Source organism: Bufo bufo, chromosome 1, assembly GCF_905171765.1.
Source record: "Bufo bufo chromosome 1, aBufBuf1.1, whole genome shotgun sequence".
Classification (NCBI taxonomy): domain Eukaryota; kingdom Metazoa; phylum Chordata; class Amphibia; order Anura; family Bufonidae; genus Bufo; species Bufo bufo.
Genome location: NC_053389.1, coordinates 669,587,177 through 669,609,086, shown reverse-complemented (window position 1 = coordinate 669,609,086; position 21,910 = coordinate 669,587,177). Strand labels below are relative to the sequence as shown.

Sequence of the window (21,910 nt, the reverse complement as noted above, 5' to 3'; positions counted from 1 at the left end):
ATGCTTTAAAGGGAACTGGTCATCAACTTTATGATGCCCATACTAACGGCAGTATAAAGTAGAGACAGGTAAGTTGATTTCAGCGGTCTGTCATTTATAAGTTAAAAGTAAGTGGTTGCCGAGAACCAACATCACAATCATTGCAGACTGGACCTGGAAAAGAGTCCCGGCCACCTGAGAAGAGTCATGGTTATTCATGAATTCCTGCTCTCCTGCCCACCTGCTGATGACTGACCGGCTTCTACCTAGTTTTCTCCCTTTCTCTCTAGAAGAGAACTGCCAATCATCAGCAGGTGGGTGAGAGAGCAGGAGATTAGGAATAACCAGGACTCTTCTCAGGTAGATGTGACTCTTTTCCAGGCCTGTGCTGCAATGATTATGATGCTGGTTCTCAGCAACCACTTACTTTTAGCTCATGAGTGACACACCGCTGAGATCAGCATTTATGTCACTAATTTATACTGGCCTCAGTGATGTCAGCATAAAGTTGATGACAGGTTCCATTTAAAGTTCTCCCATACCATCAAGGGATTACAGTAGGGAACATTAGAAGCAATAACGGACTGAAGTTGATCCAATATATGGTCACTGATAACCAAAAGGGGTGCACTCTCCAACTACCAAGGGGGGAGGGCGAGGAGGACTATAGGGACATCCATTCAGGTGAATGATCAGATACATCCCTGGGCAAAAAAATAATTTCAGAAACTTCAACACTCACAGATGTGCATCCAAAGATATCATCAATTCGGCTGAGGGAGTGGCATCATTTTTATACTTGTACTGCGACTTTGCTGTGTTTTTTATGCCTCTAGTCAGATACCATTGAGCACATTCTGCTTCTAGTGCAGTGCCCCCCACCATGTGCATTTTTAGGGGGTACTGATGCCAAACATGGCCCAACAGTTCATTAACCATATAGTAAAACACCAGATACAATAATTGCTTGTAAAGAGGGCCCTGTGATAGACCTTGCAGCAGGATCTTCCCTGCCTAGAAATCAGCATAATTTGCCTAGGTGTGCACTACATAGCAAAGAAAGCCTTATGTAACTGCAAACCTCACCACGAACGGCATTTATTGTCACCATCAGACTGTGCCGATTGATGCCGATCTTCAATAAACAATAGCTTTATGGTTGAAATTCATTCACTTTCGACACTTGTATAACTGGGTGTTATGAGATGTGATGGGGCCAGGCTTCCTGCCAAATCTCTGTGTCTTGTATAGGATTGTTTTGTTAAACTGGCAGCATCTTGTCAGTAATCATAAAGCAGATGACATCCTATCATTATACCGTAAGTAATGACAAGGTTATATTTCCCGGGCAAAGTGCATTTGCAACATACACTTATAAGGATGATGGGAATTCTCCACACCTGTGGATTCTAAGCGGTTTTCATTCTGAACAACCACAAGAAAGTGAAACACAATTTTGCATTTCCCATACCACTTAATATTTTCTTTATTATGTTCATATCATAACTGAAAAATCAAGCTTCCTTCCATCTGTTTTCATTTAGGTAATGCAAAGCAATATATTTCTTGAAACAATTTTGCAGGGATGTGATGGCTTAGAAGGGAAGCAAGAGAAGAACTGGCGACTCACCTTAGTTAGTGAAAGTATACAGATATTACGGTTAACCCCTTAATAGATCACATGTAATGCATGATGTAAAGGGATATTCAATAGGTAAAGAGCAGGAAGCAGATGATTGCTATCACTTCTGTGACACAGTATGGTTATAACACACTGCACTGCACTGATTTTTAAAAACTTTCCTAGGTCTGTTATTCATATAGGCCATCAATGATTGAGCTCTGGGATTAAACTTCTGTGACTTAATTGATCACTGCAGTGAACAGACCGCATAGCTTGCATGGGCGTCACCTCCTCTTCATCGTTTACATAGGAGCTGCAACTCAGGAGCAGCCATTAGAAAGTATGAACTGCTGTATCTTAGGAAGTTGAAATGGCTGGGGCTACACTGAGATTTTTGCTGCAAATTCCATCGCACAACCAAGGATCACTGTGTAACACCACAGCCATAGAGCTGAATGGGATTACACCACAACTCACAAGTTGCCACGACCATGACCCACAATCGCCCTATAGCCCCAGCCTAAACAATGAAGGGTCCCATTCACTGTGGCAAGGGTCTGGGAGTTTAGACCCCAACTGATGAAAGATAGACCATCAATGGTATAGTCTCACACAGCCTTGTAAAGTGAAGACCTCAGGAAGTGGCCCTCAGTAATTCATAAAAAGGCTAATTTAACACACATCTTAGGGTCTACATAATGGTTGAGATGCCCAGATCCCCACAGTACTACTGGACCAAATTTAGATCATCGTAGGGTTCTATGGTGATCTAATCTTGGTTCATTACCGATAGAGAGACAGATTGATGAGATAGACAGATTGGCAGTCAGAAAGATAGATAGATAGATAGATAGATAGATAGATAGATAGATAGATAGATAGAGAGATAGAGTTTCATATTCTCACCATGCTAATAAACTACTTGCTATTTTAAAGGTTTTCTGGGCTCCTCATATTTATAACCAATCCTAAGGGTAGGTCATCAATATCTCATCGTCAGAGTGTGATACTCTGCACCCCACCCCCGGTAAGCTGTTCCTTGCAGCCTCTGGTGCTGGAAGTAGCACTTTGATCATTACCAGAAGCACAGCTCAGTTTAAAGTGTAGTGGCCATGCCAGGTTACTCTATGCAAGTGAAAGCCCAACTGAGCTGCAGAAACCAGACGCAGCAGCTACAGCTGATCGGTGGAGGTGCTGGACCCCATCAATCGGATATGAATGTCCTATTCTGAGGATAGGCCATTAATATCAGCAGCCAGGAAAAGCTCTTTAAAGATAGCGCTTTGAACATGACTCATCCCACCGTCCTTCGTTTATAGAGCTACCTGGATGAAGAACAGAAGTGATCTGCTCTATGTTTTGTTCAGAGGACAGGGAGTTTATATTGTGGGGACAGTATTTTGCTGATAAACTCTGCGCACTATGACTAATGTTTAAAGTACATTTTAACAACGAGTAACCCACAATCTTCTTACAAGCACATTCATCCAAATATTTCAAAGTATGGAAACAATTCTAGTATCATCAACCAGCTTCCAGAGAAAACCGTAAGCCAACAAATAATTGGCCATGGGCAGAACAAAAGTTTTAAGTCATACAACTAAACTCCAAGAGTTAAGCAGGAGTTTAAAATATTGGGAAAGTGAGTCAGACTTCCAGTTAACCTTTGGCAAGTGAGATACACAGCTTACAATTGTGATGACATAAAACAGGCAAGGGGATTATTAATTGTGTATCCTGAAATATTAAAACTGCACATGATAGAGCTGAAGAAATGTGTCCAACGGCAAACAGCAGGATGTTTTACTTAATCTTCTCAGGGCAGCAAAAGTTCAACCTGCTATGTGATTACATATTAATACATATAAAATAGATAACTAAACATATATAGAGATATTGGGTGTTGTCTTAAATGCATCTATTTAAGCTAAACATGGGATTCACTTTTCATAAAACAGCAGTCCTGAGAGATGACGTCAGTATGTTACTCTGGAAGACACATTCCTTTTTTTTTTAACTTTATTTCAAAGCATATCCAAAATCACACAAAAAAAAAATTACAAAGACGTTTAGTAAATGAAAATTGAACAGGAGATATTTATCATGGCCTATGTACCAAAAAGGTGGCGTTAAAAAAATTTGTGCATCATTTGCGCAAACATGTTGCAATTTGTTTTGCTTTCTATGCCGCTCACACAGTTTTACAAATGGACAGGGCTTTTCAGTAGGGGGCATTGCTTCAACCAGCCTAAGAGAGTCTTAATATATTCCACCAATGTAACCTAGTAAAGAACAGTGGGTACTGAAAACATAAAACTTATTGGATAGGTGTACAATGTTTTAAAGGGGTTTTCCGACACTTATATACTGATAACCTATCCTCTGGATAGGTCATCAGTATGTGGCGTCCACCAGAATCTCAGAGCAATGAGATCCATTGTGGCTCTACTCCCCGGGTGCCCAGCAAGGACAGTATCGTTGTGCTCCTTAAAAACCTTGTGTCGTAAAGCGAGAGGCACAAACAACCTCCCAGGAGGACAAAGATCAGGAGCCTCTGCCTGGGCTGCCTAAACCTCTGCCTCCAAATCAGGATAAAGAGCAGAGACGACCACCCCTTCAGCCAAAAAGGGACCCGGGTCTTCAAAGTTCCCCCCTCCCGGAAAACAACGTGACAGGGCATCCGCCTTCACATTTTTAACCCCAGGGCGGAACGTAACAACAAAATTAAACCTAGAAAAGAACAAAGACCATCTGGCCTGTCTCGGGTTCAGACGCTTGGCCGATTCCAAGTAGGCCAGATTCTTATGGTTGGTAAACACAGTAATATGGTGTCTGGCTCCCTCTAACCAATGGCGCCATTCCTCAAAAGCTAATTTGATGGCCAACAACTCCCTATCTCCTACATCGTAATTTCTCTCTGCAGAGGATAGTTTCCTTGAGAAAAAGGCACACGGTCGCCATTTGGCAGGAGAGGGACCCTGAGATAAGACCGCACCCACACCCACCTCAGAAGCATCCACCTCAACAATAAAAGGTAGAGAGACATCAGGTTGTACCAAAATGGGAGCGGAAGCAAAACTCTCTTTAATACTAGAAAAGGCTTTAAGCGCATCTACCGACCACGAGGAAAAACCCACCCCCTTTTTAGTCATATCAGTGAATGGCTTAACAACAGAGGAATAATTAAAAATGAACTTTCTGTAATAATTGTCAAAACCCAAAAACCGCATCAGCACCTTCTGATTCTCAGGAAGCTCCCAATCAAGCACAGCGCGGACCTTCTCAGGGTCCATCCGAAAACCAGAAGCAGAGAGAACAAAACCAAGAAATTGAATCTCCGGAACCGCAAACACACATTTTTCCAGTTTAGCGTACAATTTATTCTCTCGCAGAATCAGCAAGACCTTGATGAGTCTTGAAATCGGGAGAAAAAAATCTAAATGTCATCTAGATACACCAGTACAAATTTCCCCATTAAATGATAAAAAATGCTGTTCACAAAATGTTGGAAGACGGTCGAAGCATTCATCAAACCAAAGGGCATAACCAAATTCTCGAAATGACCCTCAGGGGTATTGAAGGCTGTCTTCCATTCGTCCCCTTCCCTGACCCTGATTGGTTGTATGCCCCTCTTAAATCCAACTTAGAAAAAACTTTAGCCCCAACAATCTGGTTAAACAGGTCCGGGATCAGAGGAAGCGGATATGGGTTACGAATCGTGATACGGTTCAGCTGCCTGAAATCCAGACAAAGTCTTAAAGAAGCTTCTTTTTTCTTAACAAAAAAAAAACAGCGGCAACAGGTGACTTCGAGGGTCGGATGTGTCCCTTTCTCAGGCTCTCAGAGATATAAGTACGCATAGCGACCCTTTCAGGTTGGGAGAGATTGTATAGTTGTGATTTTGGCAGCTTGGCGCCTGGGATGAGATTAATAGGGCAGTCGTACTCCCGGTGAGGGGGCAACTCCTGGACACCACTCTCGGAAAACACATCCGAAAATTCAGAGAGAAAAGATGGCACAGTCTTGGTAGAAACCTCTGAAAGAGATGCCGTGAAGCAATGCTCTCTGCAAAACTCACTCCAACCATTTATTTGCCTTGCTTGCTAATCAATGGTGGGGTTATGTTTAGTGAGCCAGGGTAGCCCCAACACTAGAGGAGTAGGTAATCCGCTTAAGACGAAACATGACATATCCTCAACATGAGCGTCACCCACAGTCAAACGGATATTGTGAACTATGCCCTTTAACGATCTTTGAGAAAGTGGAGCGGAATCGATAGCAAAAACAGGTATATCCTTTTCCAAAGTGCATACCTGGAAACCATGCGTTGTTGCAAATTGATTATCAATGAGATTGACAGCTGCTCCACCATCTACAAAAATCTCACAAACAATGTTCTTGCTGTCTAGCGCCACCCTGGCAGGTAGGAGAAAACGGGAACTACAAGCAAACGGCAAACCTTAAATTTCCGCAGCAACCTTGCCAATAGTAGCAATAGGCTGACTCTGACGCTGGTCTCTCATGAAAAGCGAATGCATCTTTCAATCTTTCCGAAAGACCATGGCAAAATTGACTTCGGAGTGCAGCATCATTCCAACCAGTATCAGCCTCCCAGCTCTGAAATTCAGAACAATATATCTCTGCGGACTGTTTACCCTGGCATAAAAAACGCAGTTTAGATTTAGCTAGAGCAATACGATCCGGGTCATCATATATCTGCTCCAGGGCTACAAAAAATTAGTCCACCGATCAGAGGGGCCGTGCCCCCACCGGCAGTGAAAAGGCCCAAGACAGAGCGTTATCCCTGAGCAGCGAGATGATGATCCCCACCCTCTGCTCCTTATCACCAGAGGAATGGGGAAGTAGGCGAAAATGGAGTTTGCAAGCCTCTCTAAAGCAAACAAAATTCTCACTACCCCCGGAGAACGTATCCAGAAGCGAGATCTTAGGCGCAGAACAAACTCCATGAACGCCAGCAGAACCGGTCACCTGAAACTGAGACACAGTTTTACAGAGATCTGCTACCTCCAGCGAAAGACCTTGCATGCAATCAAGGCTGAAACCGGATCCATGCTTAAGACGGTTATGGCGGTTTATAATGACATGGGTGAAGTTTGCAGATAGCTGGAACTTATGAATAAACGAGCGACTGGCTTGATCCCAAACTAAGGAGCTTATAGGTGAGCCCTATAAAACCCTAAGAGCTCTCCCTGATTGCTATGCACATGCAAGGGTCTCGATGGTAGACGATTGCATGCCCACGTACCTAAGTCTGTATGACACCTGAAAACCCTATAATAGTGAGGGGACACGACCACCGGCTCCCTGCACTTAATGCGGACAGAGTCAGGGTCACCTAGAATCAAACCAGCAAGGAAACACAATAAAGTAAAGGACTTATCTGAGCAAACAGCAGAAGCAGCCTCCAGCAGTGAACACTTCATCCAGGATGTAGTATAAACTGCAAAGTGAGGCAGTATGGGAGAGGAATATAAAGGAAGACGATTAGTCTAAATAAGTGACACCTGGCAGAAGGAAAGGAGATGACAAAGTGAAACCAAAACAAAGAACATCATACAAGAGGGAGAGAAGAACGTCTGCCAGACCTTCTCACAGAACTGGCAGTGACACTATCTCTCTTCAAACTCTCTTCTTGACCCCTTACAATCTTTGCCCTCTCCACTCTGCAGAAACTGCCCTTACTACAGCAAAAAGAAATGGTGATTATTCTCTACTCTTTCTTCTGGATCTCTCTATATTGTTTGATACTGCAGACCACAAACTCCTCCTCACCATGCTCCACTCAATTGGCCTTAAGGGCACTACTCTCTCCTGGTTCTTTTTCTATATCTCTGGCTGCTCCTTTAGTGTATTATTTGCTCAATCCTCAGGGTTCAGTCCTAGGTCATCTACTCTTCTCCCTCTACACAGCCCCCATTAGACAGACTATCAGTAGATTTGGCTTTCAGTACCATCGCTATGCTGACGACACCCAACTTTACACTTCATCCCCTGACATCACCCCTGCTTTACTCCAACACACCAGTAATTGTCTGGCAACTGTCTCTAACATTCTCTCCTCTCTGTATCTAAAACTGAACCTCTCAAAAACTAAACTTCTTGTCTTTCCCTCATCTACTAACCCACCTAAACTTGATATTTCAATTTCAGTCTGCAGCACTATCATAGCTCCTGGGCAACATGCCCACTGTCTTGGGGTCATGTCTGACTCGGATCTTTTCTTTGTTCCTCATATCCCAATCAATTGCTAACTCTTGGCTTCTGCACCTCAAGGATATCTCCAGAATCTGCCCTTTTCTTACAGTGGAAAAAGCCAAAACTCTTAACGTTGCTTTGATTCATTCTCGTCTTGACAACTGCAACTCATTACTAATTAGTTTACTCTTACTAAACTCCCCCCCTTCAGTATGTCCTAAATACTGCAGCCAGGCTTATCTTTCTATACAGCCACTATACTGATGCTACTAGCCTGTGCCAGTCACTTCACTGGTTGTCCATCCACCACAGAGTATAGTTCAAACTTCTCACCCTCACCCACAAAGCTCTCCACAGCGCTGCACTTCCATACATCTCCTCCTTCACATCCATCTACCACCCTACTCGTGCTCTCCGTTCTGTTAGTAACATAAGATTAAAATCCTCCATAATTCCCGTCTTCAAGACTTTTCTCGAGCTGCACCTACTTTCTGGAATGCTCTGCCCCGGAATATCAGGTCAACTCCAAACTTCCCTACCCTCAAATTTAAAAACACATCTTTCCAGGCAGGCTTATGAAGCTTCCTAAAATGACTGTTCCCTGAGTAACCCCTCCCCCACCAACTCCTCAGGACTGAACTCTATCTTCCAACAGTCTCACACCCAAAGCAGATCGGCCTACACCACTGCTTTTTAAACAATAGTGGGTTGACTACTACATATCACAATCAACTACCCTTTGTGTCACCCCCATTTCCTCATAGATTGTAAGCTCTTGTGAGCAGGGCCCTCACTCCTAGTGTTTCAGTTTGTATATACTTTGGGAAAATCTTTGACATGTCACAGCGACAGATTATATCTTTTGATCAGTAGGGATCCAAGTGCTAAGATCCATGCTAATAACTAGGAGAGAGAAGGTCTCACATAGCACACTCTTCCTCCTCGCTGCAGGACATGGAATCAAGACAGGCACATAATCTTACCATTGAGTCCAGCTCTCAGTGAGGAGAGCGCGCGTTCTATATGAGCGTTTCTTTCGATCAGTGGGAGTCTCAGTGCTCGGACCCCCACAGATCAAAACTTTTGATATGTTGTTATGACAAAGTACAGTGCCAGGGACTTATAAAATGGGGGGTTTAACATACATATTATCATTTAAAGGGTAACTGTCATTTTTTTTTTATATATGTATATGGATTGGTCTATGGAAGTTTACCTTAGTTCCCTAGTTAATACTTTTGTATAGGTATGGAATTACCTAGTAAATGCAGCATGTTCTTTCCTTTGCCAGGCATTTCAGTGGTGCGGCTAAAACAGCGTTGCTAGGTGTTAGTGCTATAGTATCTTCTATATACAGAAGACGGAGGACGTAATAGTGGGCAGTCCCGAACACTGCGTGCCGATATTCGCGATAAAAATTTGCAATTAGAATATTCGCGATCAACTACTCAGGAGAAAGAGGGCGTGTTTAAGTCTGGAGAAAGTCAATTGGTTGGGGTGAGGCTGCGCGTTCCCGAGATGAGCCAAATGAATTCTGGGTAGTTAGGGAGGGAGGTCTTAGCCTCAGGGTAAGGGCATCGGCGGCCATCTTGACAAGATAGTCAGAAATAAGTCTTGTGAGGAGAGGTTGCTATGGACGGAATCTTATTAAACAAGTGGTATGTGAACACAATAATTAGTGATTATGGATTATAACCACAGCAGCAACAACATATATGAAAATTGAATTTTGAGTGAAAATATTACAGTTATCCTTTAAAAACAAGAAGAATAAACATGAACTTATGATAGACTGGTACAGAGGTGGAGAGAACCCTGTCCGTGAAGGCTTACAAAGTTATTTATATGCAATATGTTCCCTTCTAACTGGGATTCAAATTTCAACAATGAAGATACAAGATTGGAATAATTGGAAAATAAATACCATTACATGCATGTTTACAATTTTTGAGCCCTATTCTTTCCCAATGCTGGTGCAACATTGGTGAAACATATAGCTGTAGTCCGCTCTCCCTTAATTCACTTGAGGCCTGCTGGCACAAAGAGAAGTAGCATTTAGAGCAGACACATTAGACATGTGGAGCCTGCTCTCCCTAAATTAAATTGGGGCCAGTTGTCTCAGACAGAGGTATCATATAGAGTAGGTTACCATTCAGAGATCATCTTACTGTGGTGGATGGGAACAAATGATTCTGATCAAAATATATTTGCTAAGTACCTCATACTCATTTTATATAGCGAATATAGCATTAGTTCATATATTCTGTTTTTGCGTGGTCTGATTAGACACTGGCTCTTGACACAAGAGGGTGTAAAAGTGCTTCCCATGCCGTTCTGTGAGAAAGCTCTCAGAGGCTAGTGTACCTCTTGCTGAGAGATTGTTGACTGTTAGACCTGCCTCTATGACACACTCAAAGACATTTTGCCCATTTGACAGACTTTGAGGGGGGGGGGGCGGCAAATCACTGGATTTAGAGAAGTATGCAGGCCTCATGCCCCAATCCTGCCTTTGCTGTGGAGTGACACATTGCCCCAACTGCTGGTGTGATGATCTGGGGAGCCATCGCATATAACAGTCAGCGCTATTGTTGATTCGAAGGACACTAACAGCTCAGAGATTTGTGTGCAGGACATCCTGTGGCCCCATGTGTTCACCCTAAGATTGCAACACTTCCTTGACCTGCCCATTTGCCAGATTTATTACCAATCAAGCATTTATGAGCAGGATCTACAGGCCCAGCTGCATCATCTGTGGGCAAATGTGCCACAGGATACCATAAGGAACGTGTATGCCTCAATGCCCAATTGTATCTCATCTTGTATCCAGGCTAGAGGTGACCCAACATGTACTAGAGCCTCCTTTCAATTGTATAGTTTTACCCAATAAACAAATCCTTTCTCTCAAATACTGTAATCATTTGCAAATATCATCACTACATTCACACATAAAAAGTTTCATTCCATTTCAGCACCTGCTTCTTGGTCCGTTGACGTACAAACTTTTTATCAATGAGTGTACATTGAGAAACATGGTGCCATATTGATTAAACACCTGTTTCACTTTTTCCAACATAGTAGTCAGGTAAAGTGTGAGATGGAGGGCAACATTTTTTTAATTACAAACTTTTTGGATCAAAAATTCTTCAAAAAAAAAAAGGAAATTCATCAGGTCGTACTTTGTGTTCTACATTGTCCAGGAGACTGGGAAACTTGGAGCAGGGAGACAAACTACTAAGTTTCCCATGGAGCCATGTGAGATCTATGCACACTCCTGTTTGATTACAATACTAATTAATGGGCAGAAAGATCTGAATTTAAACCATTGATTTAACCCCTTAAGCCACCATGACATACCGGTACATCATCGTGGTGCAGGGGATGTATGGAGCGGGCCTCTGCAGCAGGCCTGCTCCATACACAGCGGGCGCTGGCTGTATCATACAGCCAGCACCCGGCCGCACTGACAAGGAGCCGTGATCACGCCGCCCTGTCATTTAAACCCTCAGGTGCAGCGATCAACACTGATCACTGCACCTGTGAGTGAAGGCAGTGAAATCGTGGGGCTCCGATCCATGGCTGCCATGGCTTTCTCCATACTAAGCTGTGCATGAGGCACAGGTCAGAATGGAGACTGTGAAAATCCTATTCACCCTAATAGAGATCTATTAGGGTGAATAGTAGAGGGAATCAAAAGATTCCAGGTTCTAGACCTCTAAGGGGGCCAATAGTTAATAAATATATATATATTTTTTTTTTTTTACAAAAATGTAAAAAAAAAAAACATTAAAATAAAAAGTCTAAATCACCTCCCTTTCCCAATTTTACATATAAAAACATATATACAATAAAAAATAAACATATTAGGTATCGCCACGTCCGAAAATGTCTGAACTATTAAAATATTTTTTAAATATAATTGCCGTAACAGTTAATTACGCCAAAAACAAGCCCTCATACAGCTCTGTAAACCAAAATATAAAAAAATGGCTGTCAGAAAATGGCGATGTAAAGAAAAGTAAAATTTTTTTAAAGTAGTAAAAAAATAAAACAACCTACACAAGTTTGGTATTGCTGGATTCGCATTAAGCTGCAGAATAAGAACGTCATGTAATTTTTAGCATACCGTGAACACCGTGATGTCAAAGCTCGAAAAACCTTGGTGGAATTGTGGGTTTATTTAATTTAACCCCACAAAGAATGTATTTCCTGTTTTTCAATAACAGAAATAGTCAATTAAATTGTGCCGTTAAAAAATGCATCTTGTCATGCAAAAAATAAGCCATCATATGGCTATGTGAACGAAACAATAAAAAAGTTATCGCTATTGGAACGTGGGATGGGAAAAAACGAAAATGCAAAACCAAAAATGGCCTGGTACTTAAAGGGTTCAATCTCTGCTCTTTCTGAGCTCAAGAGAGCCCATCCAGCTATTATCAGTGATTAATAACCATCTCTGTGTAAGTGTGTAGAGAGAGATACTGTAACTATCAATCACTGATACGCCTCCTCAAGTATGACTGAACTAGAAATGTAATTTCTGAAACACAAATTTAAATGTATAAAAATAAAAACTTTTGCTGAATCTTTTCCCACAAAACTGTATATGAATCTGCTGAGCTCCTCCTGCTCTATAACATTCTACCTGCAGATTTTACATTATTTCGTGGTTCGTATATTAGAAATGGAAAAATCATTTTCTAGAGCACAAACTGGTACTATGCACTTCCAATGTGACATGTAGTTAACATTGGACTATGCTGACTTTTTTAGAAGGGAATACAGAAATGTAAATCCCCTATGGAAACAGTCAGAACTACGGATCATGCAGACACCCCCTAATAATATTGCCAGAATATTAGTATATTACAATCCTTCAAGCCTCATATACTACAGAAGTGAGAACAACTTTACAAGGACAAACAGAACAGATTACTCACCACTGGCCAATGGCCATGGATTTTACTGACATGACCAAATTGTTGAGTTTTTATATATTTAGATATTTTGCTCTACTGCAAGCAATATATACAACAGCATGGTAACCAAGGTCATAATTTTTGTTTTGTGTCCCTCCCTGTCAACCAGTGTATTAGGGTCGTTTCACATCACGATCACAAGCTCTCATATTCACATATAGTATGTTTTTTTCAATCAAAAAGAGGATCATATCTTGACACTAGAGACATTTTCTTCGCAAATTTTTCCCTTGTCAAATCTCCTTTTGATAATAGAAAGTTACTGCAGTGCAGCCCCATTAACTTGAATGAGGCTGAGCTCCCGTTAAGCCACGTGGCATCACTGGCCTAGGAAGACGCCGCAGTGCTCACTGGATCTCTGTGGCCTCTTCAAACAGCAGGAGCCGATTTGTCAGACCTCCACTGATCTGATATTGATGACCTATCCTCAGGATAGGCTATCAATATCAAAATCTCAGACAACTCCTTTAAGTCCAAAATGCAAGTTGTACATGAGTACTGTACTAACTTGTTCTACCCTAATTAAAGAGGACCTTTCATCGGTCCAAACATTGCAAGATAATTATCAGGCTACATAGAGCGGCGCCCAGGGATCTTACTGCACTTACTATTATCCCTGGGCGCCGGTCCATTCGCCCGCTGTGTCCTCCGGTATCTTCACTGACTTGGTTATACTAGGCGGAGTCTGCCCTGTTTCACCCTGGGCGTTCCTTCTCCCAGGCTGTAACGTTGTCCAATCGCAGCGCAGAGCTCACAGCCTGGGAGAAAAAAAAAACTCCCAGGCTGTGAGCTCTGCGCTGCGATTGGACAGCGATACAGCCTGGGAGAAGGAACGCCCAGGGTGAAACAGGGCAGACTCCGCCTAGTATAACCAAGTCAGTGAAGATACCGGAGGACACAGCGGGCGAACGGAGTGGCGCCCAGGGATAATAGTAAGTGCAGTGAGATGCCTGGGCGCCGCTCTATGTAGCTTGATAATTATCTTGCAATGTTTGGACCGATGAAAGGTCCTCTTTAAAGAGTAAATAAACATTTGTATAACTTTTTGTGAACGTGTCCCCAATAATAGTTTTTGTAATATAGTTTATTAATGTATTTAGTATTTTTATTACTCTTACTCCCTAAAGTGAACGTTTCGCTGTGCGCTTAAAATCTACTTATCTATACACCACTGACTGGTCAGCGGTGTACAGAGTACGGAGGACACATTTAGTGCCGGCTTCACTAAGCTAAGAGCTCACATGCAGTTCTCTTAGCTTAGCGAAGCAGGCAGAAGCAGGAGCTCACTCCGCTCAGCTAATCCTGGCATAGCACATGGGTACAAAGTGCAGAAAGGCAACTGTCCAGGCAGGACTGAACATGGTTATTCAATTGGCATGTCTCCAGTTGCTGATTTGCGCCAGCCTGGCGCAGCACATAAAAAAAACCCCGGCTCCATCATGTTTATGAAACTGAACTGTCTGCTACTGCTGCTGAAGCTTCTGCTGCTTGTGGTAGTGATGATGGTTTCGGATGGGTGCTTGAGCGTGGGGCGGACAGGAGCCTTCTGGACAGAAATGTGAGAGTAACACGTCTGCTTGACGAAAGCGGCAGGAAACTATATTCTGCTAATACAGCAATTCTGCCTCCCTTTCAGCAACAGGAAAACATTCCCTCATTTTGCTTTGATGGTGAGAGTCTAAATGCATGGCTATCCAGTAATCATCAGATAGTTTCATGCTAACGATACGCCCATCAGTACGTAAGCAAGCAAGCATACAGCTTGCCAGGCTCACCAGCCTGCCTGAGACCCAGTATTTTCCAGCTCTGCCCCCACTGAGTTGATTGGTCATGGCCAGTGTCATTGTTGTCATCAGCTTCGTGCTCCTCGACCGCCGACTCCTCTTGGTTGTCCTCCTCCTCCGATTATTAAACGCTACTAGCAAAAGTGTGTTTTTTCTGTAATTTAAAGACAGTCGCAATTAAATGTTCCTCCCCTTCTACAAACACACTGCACACTGGTATTGCCAATTTACAATGGTAATAATGGAGTTTTTGCAGTAAAATGCTTTTGCTGGTATCTTGAAACAATACAAAACTTTTACTAAAACGAGTATAATAATGCAGTTTTGGCACACATTCACTAACATGGGTATAGTAATGAAGTTTAAGCAATAAAACGCATTCACTAATATGGGTACAGAAATGCAGTTTTGGCAGGAAAATGCATGCAGTAACACAGGTATAGTAATGCAGATTTTGCATTAAAATGCTTTTGCTATAACTGAACGGTATCTTGAACTAATGCAACACATTCACTAACATGGGTACATTGATGCACTTCTGTGCACTGAAAATATGATGAAAAGGGTACTTATTTAAAAAAAGGGGGTTTAATTGTTCAGCATTTGCAGCTGAATGTATGCTATTGGGGTGCTAGCTATAAGATTATGACATGTAGAGACTTGAGGTTTATTGTTTTACAAAAAAAAGCTGTCTGGCTGTCCATATGCAGAAAAAAATGACTTTGCTGCAGGATAGAACTTGCTAGCAGTTGTATGAACTATGAAACAACACACAACTCAGAGTTACCAGTCTCTCACTCTCTATTCTTTCCCTGCCAAAACCCTAAAAGCTACCCAATTATATCTCCCTATAGTGACCTGAGTACTGCTAGATTACTGCCTTGTGTCTGCATTAGCCTTTTGTCCACACAGCCAAAACACAAGCTCTCAGGTCACAATGTGAACACAGAATGGCGTTCTATGACGTGATCAGCAAATGGACCTGCCCGATCAGGCACATTTTTGGGAATCCGATTAGTTTAAATCTATTTGCTCATCTCTAAATATAATTTTTGCCCCCAGGTGAAGTAAAGCAATGCCTCAGCTCAAAGTAAAGATTTTTCACATCTGTAATGTCCAGTAAAATAGCTTTTTTATAATGTTGTTGGTACTTCTCCTCTAAGACTAAATTTACTGAGCTTTCAAATACAACTCTCTTAAAATTATATTTTATCAAATGAAAATCTCTATTTCTGTTTTTGCACTACAATCTTATCACTAAGCACTACATTCCATGAAATCCTATTCAAACATCAGACATTTATTTTCTGCAGTCTATTCACTGTCACGTTTGTAACGTGCTGCATACATACTATTAAACACTCCATCTTAATAAATCTTAGATTTCATTTTTACAGTAAACCAAGCACAAAGTTGGCTTTGGCATCTATGAACAGCTCACCTAGTAAATGTCTAAAAGCAGCTTTTAAAGCTGGTAACGTAGGCTGGCAGTTTCTAAAGAAGTGCTAAAAGAAAGATATTGGGGACAATTTAAAAAATAAATAATATTAGGGCTGCCCAAGCAACCAAACTTGCTATTTTTTAATCTGTAATGACAGGATTATTCTTATTGGTTTGTCTGGCAGCTCTACATTAGTTAAAGGACATCTGCCAGCAGTTTTTTTTACCATTTTAAATTGCAGCACTATGTAGGGGCTGGGGAGAGGAGGACAATTATATGTTTTGTGGAACTTTTCACAATTAGTGTGAATATGAAGTTTTATTCTGCTATATTCTACTCCTGCAAGTGCCCAGGAGGTGGAGCTTCACTGTTGTGTTCTCTGCACTGGGCTGCTTCATAGCCCCTCCCCTATGCTTTGAGTGACAGCTGTAGTGCTGTTCTGGTTGGATGCTTAAGCTGCCTTTGGCAAAAATAACCTCGCCACTGGGTTTTGGAGGGGCCTGTTTGCCAGCCTCTTGCCTCAGGATTATGGACCATATACTAACTTTGAAGGAGAAGACAGACCGGCTGCACAGCCTGAATCTGTGGAACTGTTTTGGGCAGGAAAGCCATGCTTGCGGTCGGCCAAATGTGACTTCCATGGAATTCGGGAACCCCTTCTTGGATCTGGGTGATTTTTGGATATGTTGTTCACCCAGATCAGAGCTATCCATGGATGTATAAATTATGGGGATATGTGGGGTTTTGAGGTGTTTTCTGTGTTTTGGGGAAAAATGGGTGTTTTCTGGCTGTGAGTAATTAAGTTAGCCCATTATGTTTGGTAATTGTATCACAGGCAGAGCCCATTGTGTTTTGGTAATGGTATTTTGTTGATTGCGTCAAAGACAATGCCTATTCTGTTATTGAGTGCATCACAGGCAATGCCATTGTGTTTGTTAATTGCGTCACAGACAATGCCATTGTGTTTGTTGAATGTATAGTTTTTGTGTTTAAACTGTAAGGATTGGCTGCTATGTTATGTCCTCAGTTCCCAACCAGGTCCACGGGGGTGGTACCCTTGTTGGAAAATGTATATATAAGTCAATTTTGTGTGTTCAATAAAGAGACCTGCTTGACCCCTTCATGAGGTTTTGGCTCATGTTTGGGGGATGGGATAACTACACTCTTGGGAATTGCTATATCACAATACTCCCCTGAGTATAAGCTCTTGTAAGAGCTTGTTCATGGTTCCTGCTCTCTGGATTTAGGAGAGGTTCACCCACTGGAAGCTGAAGCCCGTTCTTGGGTCCAGCGTGGGTGGAGGACGATGAGACCCCAACCAAGCTGCGTCAGTTCGTGGGGTCTGTGGTGGTTATGGTGTCAAGTTGAGTGCTTGGAGCCCTCGGGAAGCACTAGGAGCATCCATCAATGGAGGTACCCAGTCGGGGTGCCAGGAGATCCGTTACACTGCCATTCAGAGCAGAGGGGATGGGCTGTAAAGCAACCCAAGGCAGAGAGCACTTCAGTGAAGCTCCACCTGCTGGGCACTTAAGGAGCATAATTTGGCAGAATAAAACTTCATATTTACTGCTATCATAATTATAAAAGCTGCATAAAATGTATGTCTCCCATCGCCGGACAGAAAAAGATTCCATGCAGCATTTACCTGTCCGGCACTTCAGGATATGAATTCCAAACCATGCACTCAAGTGCACATATACCGTACATCAGTTTTAACTGGCTCTGGTATAAAACAACTAGTCGGACACACCTGATCTACGTATGCCCAGCCTTACAACTGAATATTATTTACATTTATAAACAACTTACTGAACATATAATCTGAAAACACGTTATTGTCAGTGACTAGAGTGACTATGGTCAGCAGAAACTCTACAGTAATTTAATAAGCTTTGGCTGCTGTGTCTGGGGAGAGTGGAAAAAACTTCATATTAAAATCTCCAGTGTTTCCGTTCACACACAGCACTTAAATCACTCTCTTGGTGTTTTTCAGCTGAACTGGAATGAACTGTTAAAGGATAAAATAAATTCTGAGCACTATGAACATTATCTGCAATTATTACAATGCTAGTCTACAAACATTCATTGGCATCACCTTAGGGATTGCACTAGAAACTTTGTGGGTCATTTAAGAAATACGCCTGTAATAGGTGTATTTCTGGCGCAGATTGTGGCGCAAAGGTTAGGCGCTGCAATCTGCAACTTTCCCCCCGGTCACGCCAGGTCTAAAAAAAGTAGGTATGGCGTGGGCAGGGAAGAGGATGGGCCAGCAGGCTCATCTTATTCATCATCTTCTACACCTGTTTTAGGTGTAGAAAATGGTCTAAATGTAAAACAGGTAGGAAGCTAGCTTACATTTTAGAAAGGCACGATACGCCGAAATTATGTAGAGGACGGAGCCTCTACATAACTTTGGCGGATCCACCGGCAGCAAAAGAGTTTATTCAGACCAGTGTCTAAAGCGTCTTAATAAATTACCCCCTTTATGTCTATTTTTGAAGAGCATTTTATATATAAGGGTTATTTACACAAGCGTATTCCAGATGTATTCTCTATCTCACATGTGGCGAAATGGGACTAAGTGCCGACCATCAGCTGGCTGGGATACAGTGCATGGGAGCAATGGAAACAGCATGGCTTGTGTGCTACACTGTTTTTGTAGCTCTCATGCACTGTGAAGAAGCTACTGAAACAACAGAGCGTCAGCCCGCTGTTTACTGGCCACCTGGTGGTTGGGACTTTTGTAATGGAGAGAGGCAACAACCCCTTTAATGTGTCATCGGTGTTCTATAATTATTGCACTAGGTTGTTTATATTGTTTCCTTTTACTTTTTTATTTGCTATTTTTCTATTGTTGTAATATCAGTAATACAATTACACAACTCAATTTGCAGATATTATATCTATGTTAAAAAAAAAAAAAAGCTTAGAAACATGCACATTATAAAACTAATGGAAGATAGACAAGGATATACGACAAGACTTCATACAAATTCCGCCATTTGATTGTATACTTTCAGCTTCAGTTGGCCTGGAAAATGTACTCCAGCAAGCTATAGCTAAATTGGTGTTTGGCAAAAAAAAAATCTTCTATTTTTCTGCAAATATATTTTTCTTTTCTCATCAGTAGTGATAATATCCATGATAAAATCATTTTGAAAACTGTCCATATGGCCAAGTGGTGGTCTGTCCTTATGTTTTAGTGGTATAGTAATACAAGGGAATGACAACATAACAAATCTTCCAGCTACCTAATGCGGTTTGCCTGAAGCATACAACTGCTTTCTTCTCAGCTCATTTTTGAAAGCTGTTCAAACACGCCAGGACATAAAGCTGTATCTTCTTGGATTCCAAACAGAAAAGGCAGGAAGATCAGCCTACAAAACACTATTTCATTCTACCATCTGCCCTGTGCTTCCACATACACCTGCCAGTTTGGATTGTAGTTTTTCAATAACAGAATGAATGGATGACTAAGGGCCATGTCTCAAAAGTGGTTTGTCTAATCCATATTTTGTACCTGATTATTGCAGACAATTAAAAGGGAGTTAGTCACCTTGATTTTGCCTATTAAACTAATGCTAATAGACTGTGACATACTTAAATGACTATGGACACCTTTGAGCAATTTTTCTTTTAATTACTGCATATTACTCATTTTGGTCAAAAAATTTTTTTTCAGTTTGTCTTTATTAAAAATGCCGTTCAACTGTTTCTGAGTTACAAGGGTTAAAAATCTGTCTGTTTGGTTGTAAGCTGTCACAGTTAGTTTTTTCTTTTAATCCTATCATCTAGTAGCTCATGTTTCGCTCTTATCGCTGATCTCCTGACCTCATAAACACTCACATAGCTCAATTCTTACCAAACTGAAAAGAATATGGCTAAAATAAGTGTTTATGAGGTCAGGAGATCAGAGATAAGAGCAACCTATGAGCCGTCAGATGACGGGATTCGGAGAAAAAAAAGATTGTGACTAATTTCTAACCCATGTATCTCAGAAATGGCCAAACAGTTTTAATAAAAAAATATTGAAAAAAATATTTTTTGTCCAAAATATGTAAAATGCAATCATAACAAATGCCCCAAAAATGTGCATAGCCTTTAAACCTCAATTAAAACATAACTTTCCTCCCCTTTTTGGCATTTCCATCTCCTGGAAAAAAGAAATCTGTTTCATATGCAAATGAGGAACCAAATGCCCAGGTGGGCGTTAACCTTCTTTCAAAGTGCCCAAGGCCACCACCCCTAACTGATCCCAGCTCCTCCCCTTGTGCTGTAATGTCTCTTCCCTCTCCTTCCAATGTCATTGCTTTTTGCATCCAAATCTTGTGTGGGAGCAGTGACATACACATGATGTCTGGTATACGGCATATCACTGCTGCAGCAAATCACAGGCCGCTGAGGACAGTGATTGGCTGCAACAGTCACGTGTCATATCCTAGCACATCACGGTTGTAGTTGGTAAAGAAACAGTGGCTGGAGGATTGGATTGGACTGGTAGCACAGAAAAGGATGCTATAGTAAAGTAATTCATATATCCAAAGCAGGGGCTGACTAAGGGTAATCCGGCCTGGGGAATTACCAAGGGCTATGGGCCACCTGTTGCCACAAGCCCTTGAAAACTGCCCAAATGACTAAATGGTCAATCCACCCATGGTCAAATGTTTCTTTCATGACAAATAACTTCCAATATCTCATCTCCCCAGGTCTTGTGAGTAGGAAAATGCTAAATATTTGTTTAGTATTACCAACAGATATTCAATAAATGCCAGCTACATCCTAATGAAAATCACTACACACATTTAAAATGATCAACTAGCCTTCAGTCAACAAAACAACTACTATCAAGTAGACACATCAAATATTATTGTCTCAAAATAAGTATTTTACGCTGGTAAAAATTCTCAATTTCTGTTGAGTTTTTCAGAGATGTTATTTTTTGTAGGTCCATCACTATAGCTATGGATGTGGTAACACTTTCTATGCAGGCCAGATGGGAAGACTGGGGCCCCTCCTTCCACAACAGGAGCCGTAATTAACAGTTTCTGGGCTGTACCAAAGCAAAACTTTAACAAACAAAGTTTGCAAAATAAGAATTAACACTGATACCCAACTAAAGGGAAAACTGAATTTACTTCTAATTCTTACTTTTTTACATTTTTTTTCTTTCGCTCTTACTTATTGCCAATACATTTCCCTTTACTAATACCACAACATAAAAATAATGCTGCGTCCACCATAACGTGCAGAAAAATTGAAAACGCCTTTTCATGAAAAAGTTAGCAAAATGGCAAACTTCTGCCAGCATTTCAGCCTAATAAATTCTAATTCTCTTGGCCTCAAATCTAGACCTCTCCCCTCACCACCGTATACCGGGCCCTGTCTTCATTTATTAACCCTTTTAAACATATACTGCAGCTTACTATTGGACAACGACCTAAAGTGAATTTCCATGTTGCTTCTTCCCAGCCTTGGAAAGCTGTTCAGGGGCCTGTTTTTGGCATTTTCCTGTCCTAAATTCTAGGCAGCAGTTTCACTTGGCATATGATATGGAGGATGAAATGTTGTGAAAGTCTTTTGCTGGTAACACTTAGTTTGCCACTTTTATTTCCACAAACCAAGTCACACACACACACATATATAATATAACAAGATGCAAAGACAAACGGAGAACTAATGTGCTGTGTGTAAATATATATATATATATATATATTGTGCCGTTCTCCCCATATGGGATATATTTTTGGTGGGAGACCCCCATTAGGTGGGGTTTTCACCACCTTAAATACCAGTAGATGGACGTTGTATACCATAAGCAGTTAATTTCTCCCCGTGCTTTCTTTCCTCCGTAGGGGATTATGAGTGATGTAGGGGTGGGGACCGGTGACAT

The 21,910-nt window shown here is 41.6% G+C and overlaps 1 protein-coding gene and 1 long non-coding RNA gene across 2 annotated transcripts in view; both read right to left on the bottom strand.

Moving 5' to 3' along the window:
* Positions 1–21,910, bottom strand: part of ADAMTSL3 (ADAMTS like 3) — a 538,572-nt gene that overhangs the window by 481,353 nt on the left and 35,309 nt on the right. The window lies entirely within an intron of this gene.
* LOC120985870 lies at positions 317–11,006 on the bottom strand. Its single transcript, XR_005775593.1, has 3 exons — positions 10,996–11,006; positions 7,952–7,955; positions 317–512 (listed from the first exon to the last, which is right to left on the bottom strand). It is a non-coding gene; the product is annotated as an uncharacterized LOC120985870 (long non-coding RNA).